Raw genomic sequence first — 5,622 nt, forward strand, 5'->3', positions numbered from 1 at the left:
GCGGAGGTGTGCGCCGGGACGCGGGCTCCGACGGAAGACACGATGAATCTCTCCGTTCGCTCGTTTGAGTTCCACAGGTTTACCCCTGAACGGTTTCACGTACTCTTTAACTCTCTCTTCAAAGTTCTTTTCAACTTTCCCTCACGGTACTTGTTCGCTATCGGTCTCGTGGTAGTATTTAGCCTTAGATGGAGTTTACCACCCACTTAGGGCTGCACTCTCAAGCAACCCGACTCTGGGGAGAGAGACCGTCGCGGCCGGCTACCGTCACCACGGGCCTGGCACCCTCTGCGGGTAAGCGGGCCCCGTTCAAGATGAACTTGGACAGGCAGCCGTGACTAATGACCGCGCGTGTATATATTACTCTCCTCCCTAACGCTACATTTCCCGGCGGCCCGCCTGGGCCGCAGGATTCAGCGCTGGGCTCTTCCCGTTTCGCTCGCCGCTACTCGGGGAATCCTCGTTAGTTTCTTTTCCTCCGCTTACTGATATGCTTAAGTTCGGCGGGTGATCTCTCCTGATTTGAGGTCGACAACAAAAAAAAATTCATATATATATATAAATATACATATATATGAATAATGTAAACGCTCTCCGGTTTCGCACGGTACCCGCGCGCGACGCAGAGCGCGAAGAAACGCCCCCGCGCGCCGGCCCGTGAGGACCGGCGGCGGGTTTCACAGCGTCGTCGCTAGCTCGAAAAGCGTCTCGGGGGGACCGAGAGAGCGCGCCAAGTCAAATTTGACCGGACGTCCGTCCGGCGCTCGCGCGCCGGCGGACGACAGACCGGCAACACTCTCGCCGAATCTTCTCTCCGAAGAGAGAAGACGGCGAAGTCTGGTCGCATTGTGTGCGCGACCCTCAAACAGGAGTGGTCCGTCGACAAACTAAGTCTTGCTCGGACCGCAATGTGCGTTCGAAATGTCGATGCTCATGTGTCCTGCAGTTCACACTCTGACGCGCATTTAGCTGCGTTCTTCATCGACCCACGAGCCGAGTGATCCGCCGTTCAGGGTAATAGTGTTTTATGATATATATATATATATATATATATTGTTTATCGGTTGCGTTTTTTTTCTTTTTTCTCTATCGGAAAAAAAATTACATTTTTCACAGAATATAGCCGGACGCGGGAATCGGGCCGACAGACCCGCCTCCCGCGACACCGGCAGTCCGCGGTTCGCGGCGGCGCCCTAGGGCGAAATTCCGCCGCAGTGTTTGCTTATTTTGCGCTCTGCGCGTGTGTATAAATATATTTATACTATATAAAAGAATGAAAATTCATTTTATATTATATTTCACAGGAAATGATCCTTCCGCAGGTTCACCTACGGAAACCTTGTTACGACTTTTACTTCCTCTAAATGATCAAATTCGGTCAAACTTTCCGACGCGTCGGATGCCCGAGACGAGCTTCCGCGCACCAGTCCGAAGACCTCACCAAATCATCCATCGGTAGTAGCGACGGGCGGTGTGTACAAAGGGCAGGGACGCAATCAACGCGAGCTGGTGACTCGCTTTTACTAGGAATTCCTCGTTCATGGGGGAGAATTGCAAACCCCAATCCCTATCACGAAGGGGTTTCATCGGGTTACCCGGGCCGTTAGGCCAAGGAGGACACGCTGATCCCTTCAGTGTAGCGCGCGTGCGGCCCAGGACATCTAAGGGCATCACAGACCTGCTATTGCTCAATCTCGTGCGGCTATATATACCGCCGGTCCCTCTAAGAAGATTTTCATTGTACGCCGGTAGTGAAGACCGCGAAACACACTTCCGCGACGCGAACGCCGCAAGATGCGCGCCCGCGGACTCCTGTGATACCGGTTGCACGTCTATTTAATAGGCTAGAGTTACGTTCGTTACCGGAATTAACCTGACAAATCGCTCCACCAACTAAGAGCGGCCATGCACCACCACCCACCGAATCGAGAAAGAGCTGTTAATCCGTCAATCCTTCCAGTGTCCGGGCCTGGTGAGTTTTCCCGTGTTGAGTCGAATTAAGCCGCAGGCTCCACTCCTGGTGGTGCCCTTCCGTCAATTCCTTTAAGTTTCAGCTTTGCAACCATACTCCCCCCGGAGCCCGAAAGCTTTGGTTTCCCGGGAGCTGCCCACCGGGTTAAAATTATGAAACTTCGGCGGATCGCTGGCTGGCATCATTTATGGTTAGAACTACAGCGGTATCTAATCGCCTTCGAACCTCTAACTTTCGTTCTTGATTAATGAAAACACCTTTGGCAAATGCTTTCGCTTTAGTCCGTCTTGCGACGATCCAAGAATTTCACCTCTAACGTCGCAATACGAATGCCCCCAGTTGTCCCTATTAATCATTACCTCTGGTATCAGAAAGCCAACAAAACAGAACCGAGGTCCTATTCTATTATTCCATGCGTACAATATTCAGGCAAGTGTTAGCCCGCTTTGAGCACTCTAATTTGTTCAAAGTAAACAGCCGCGACGGCCCGCCTCGGCGCGCGGCCGCCCGCGAGGACGACCGCAACACACTGGCGGTGGACGCACCGGCGAGAAGCCCCGCAGACGTGCCTGTCGTACCGCATTCGGTAGACCGACACCGCAGGACACAATTTCAACTACGAGCTTTTTAACCGCAACAACTTTAGTATATGCTATTGGAGCTGGAATTACCGCGGCTGCTGGCACCAGACTTGCCCTCCAATGGATCCTCGTTAAAGGATTTAAAGTGTAATCATTCCGATCACGAGGCCTCGGACGAGTCCCGTATCGTTATTTTTCGTCACTACCTCCCCGTGCCGGGAGTGGGTAATTTGCGCGCCTGCTGCCTTCCGTGGATGTGGTAGCCGTTTCTCAGGCTCCCTCTCCGGAATCGAACCCTGATTCCCCGTTACCCGTGACAACCATGGTAGTCGCATAAACTACCATCGACAGTTGATAAGGCAGACATTTGAAAGATGCGTCGCCGGTGCTAGACCGTGCGATCAGCACAAAGTTATCTAGAATCATCTCGAATGGCGACGGACGGGGCGCGAACCCCGCCGCCGATTGGTTTTTGATCTAATAAAAGCATCCCTCCCGTTGCCGGTCAGGACCTCGTTTGCATGTATTAGCTCTAGAATTGCCACAGTTATCCAAGTAACTATGTACGATCTAAGGAACCAAAACTGATATATTGAGCCATTCGCGGTTTCACCTTAATTCGGCTTTTACTGAGACTTGCATGGCTTAGTCTTTGAGACAAGCATATGATTACTGGCAGGATCAACCAGGGAGCTGTTCATTTCTATATCGCTCCAGGATACGAAGGGCGTCTGAGGCGCGACGGAGTCACCCGCCGCGACACGCTCTTTATGTTCGCACCTATATAACTCACATTCTCGCTCGCTCGAGTTTGCACTCTCGCGATTCACGAGTCTGTTCGTTTTACTTTTAAATTCACTTTTTAACAAGTGAACGCTGGACCTGACGAGACGGACCACATGGATCTTCTCTTTGGCCAAAAATTTAATTCCCTTTCGTCAAATATTAACGTACGAGAGCGCACGCCTTCGGCGCGGCAATAGTGGGGACGTGGATTAGAATCCTACGACCGTTCTCGTTTTTGTTCACGGTGTTCTCTGCTTGCGCGGAACTCCAGAGTTTGTAACACGGGCGAAGTGCAATGCTCGCTCAGCCGCACAAAGGAGCTGAACGGCCACACGACGTTGATTTTCGCAAATGTAAAGCCGGCGCGGCATATCGGCCGCCGCAATGTGCGAACGCGGTGAAAAATGTATTTTAGCTAACGCCATGAGAGACGCGCATAATATACGTACGGCGACGGGTGTCGGCGTCTCGCACGCCGGGCCGCCAGCCATGCGGGGAGCCTACGCGCGTTTCAGGCGAAACGTAAATGAGCCGATGGGTAAAACGCGCGGTACGGTCGGGACTTGGCAAATTCTGCGAGATGATTTTATTTTTTCTTTTCTTTTTTCGTTTGAGAAGACGAATATGGAAAGAGATTATGATTGAAAAATTAGACTTATAATTTGGGTAGGAAATATTTTTGTTTTTTTTTTTTTTATTTTCTTTTTTTTATTTATTTTTTTATTTCACATTCACATTTGGATCGGAAGGAGGGACGAAATAAAAATCGGCGGGGGTGCATTTCGGATCGTCGCTCAGTGAAGTAAACGAAAAATTTAAGTTTCACGCGGAGCGCGCTCGCGGCCGCCGCGAGACGTCTCGCCGGGAGGGGGCCTCGTTCTCGCATTAAAACTCGGCGAGAGGGTATAAAATATTTCTAAGTTTTTTTGTTTTTTTTTTTTTTTTTTAATTTCACATTCACTTTCGAATCGGAAGGAGGAACGAAATAAAAATCGGCGGGGGTGCATTTCGGATCGTCGCTCGGTGGAAATATTCGATAAACGAAAAATTTAAGTTTCACGCGGAGCGCGCTCGCGACCGCCGCGAGACGTCTCGCCGGGAGGGGGCCTCGTTCTCGCATTAAAACTCGGCGAGAGGGTATAAAATATTTCTAAGTTTTTTTGTTTTTTTTTTTTTTTTTAATTTCACATTCACTTTTGAATCGGAAGGAGGAACGAAATAAAAATCGGCGGGGGTGCATTTCGGATCGTCGCTCAGTGAAGTAAACGAAAAATTTAAGTTTCACGCGGAGCGCGCTCGCGACCGCCGCGAGACGTCTCGCCGGGAGGGGGCCTCGTTCTCGCATTAAAACTCGGCGAGAGGGTATAAAATATTTCTAAGTTTTTTTGTTTTTTTTTTTTTTTTTAATTTCACATTCACTTTTGAATCGGAAGGAGGAACGAAATAAAAATCGGCGGGGGTGCATTTCGGATCGTCGCTCGGTGGAAATATTCGATAAACGAAAAATTTAAGTTTCACGCGGAGCGCGCTCGCGACCGCCGCGAGACGTCTCGCCGGGAGGGGGCCTCGTTCTCGCATTAAAACTCGGCGAGAGGGTATAAATTATTTCTAAGTTTTAATTTTTTTTTTTTTTTTTTAATTTCACATTCACTTTCGAATCGGAAGGAGGAACGAAATAAAAATCGGCGGGGGTGCATTTCGGATCGTCGCTCGGTGGAAATATTCGATAAACGAAAAATTTAAGTTTCACGCGGAGCGCGCTCGCGACCGCCGCGAGACGTCTCGCCGGGAGGGGGCCTCGTTCTCGCATTAAAACTCGGCGAGAGGGTATAAATTATTTCTAAGTTTTAATTTTTTTTTTTTTTTTTTAATTTCACATTCACTCTTGAATCGGAAGGAGGAACGAAATAAAAATCGGCGGGGGTGCATTTCGGATCGTCGCTCGGTGGAAATATTCGATAAACGAAAAATTTAAGTTGCACGCGGAGCGCGCTCGCGACCGCCGCGAGACGTCTCGCCGGGAGGGGGCCTCGTTCTCGCATTAAAACTCGGCGAGAGGGTATAAATTATTTCTAAGTTTTTTTTTTTTTTTTTTTTTTTAATTTCACATTCACTTTCGAATCGGAAGGAGGAACGAAATAAAAATCGGCGGGGGTGCATTTCGGATCGTCGCTCGGTGGAAATATTCGATAAACGAAAAATTTAAGTTTCACGCGGAGCGCGCTCGCGACCGCCGCGAGACGTCTCGCCGGGAGGGGGCCTCGTTCTCGCATTAAAACTCGG

The 5,622-nt window shown here is 49.8% G+C and overlaps 3 non-coding genes across 3 annotated transcripts in view; all 3 read right to left on the reverse strand.

The window, feature by feature from the left end:
• Nucleotides 1-531, reverse strand: part of LOC148271356 (large subunit ribosomal RNA) — a 4,048-nt gene extending 3,517 nt beyond the window's left edge. Inside the window, exon 1 of the ribosomal RNA XR_015825117.1 lies at nucleotides 1-531. This exon is cut by the window's left edge and continues 3,517 nt beyond it. This is a non-coding gene — a ribosomal RNA (large subunit ribosomal RNA).
• Nucleotides 532-855: 324 nt separating this feature from the next.
• Nucleotides 856-1,017, reverse strand: LOC148271357 (5.8S ribosomal RNA). Its single transcript, XR_015825115.1, has one exon. It is a non-coding gene; the product is annotated as a 5.8S ribosomal RNA (ribosomal RNA).
• A 288-nt stretch (nucleotides 1,018-1,305) lies between these two features.
• On the reverse strand, nucleotides 1,306-3,245 carry LOC148271358 (small subunit ribosomal RNA). The gene has a single exon (XR_015825116.1). It is a non-coding gene; the product is annotated as a small subunit ribosomal RNA (ribosomal RNA).
• Between the last annotated feature and the right edge of the window lie 2,377 nt (nucleotides 3,246-5,622).

The sequence above is a fragment of the Micrasema longulum genome, unplaced genomic scaffold (genome assembly GCF_059751315.1).
Source record: "Micrasema longulum isolate JH-2025_06_02 unplaced genomic scaffold, ASM5975131v1 h1tg002914l, whole genome shotgun sequence".
NCBI classification, from domain to species: domain Eukaryota; kingdom Metazoa; phylum Arthropoda; class Insecta; order Trichoptera; family Brachycentridae; genus Micrasema; species Micrasema longulum.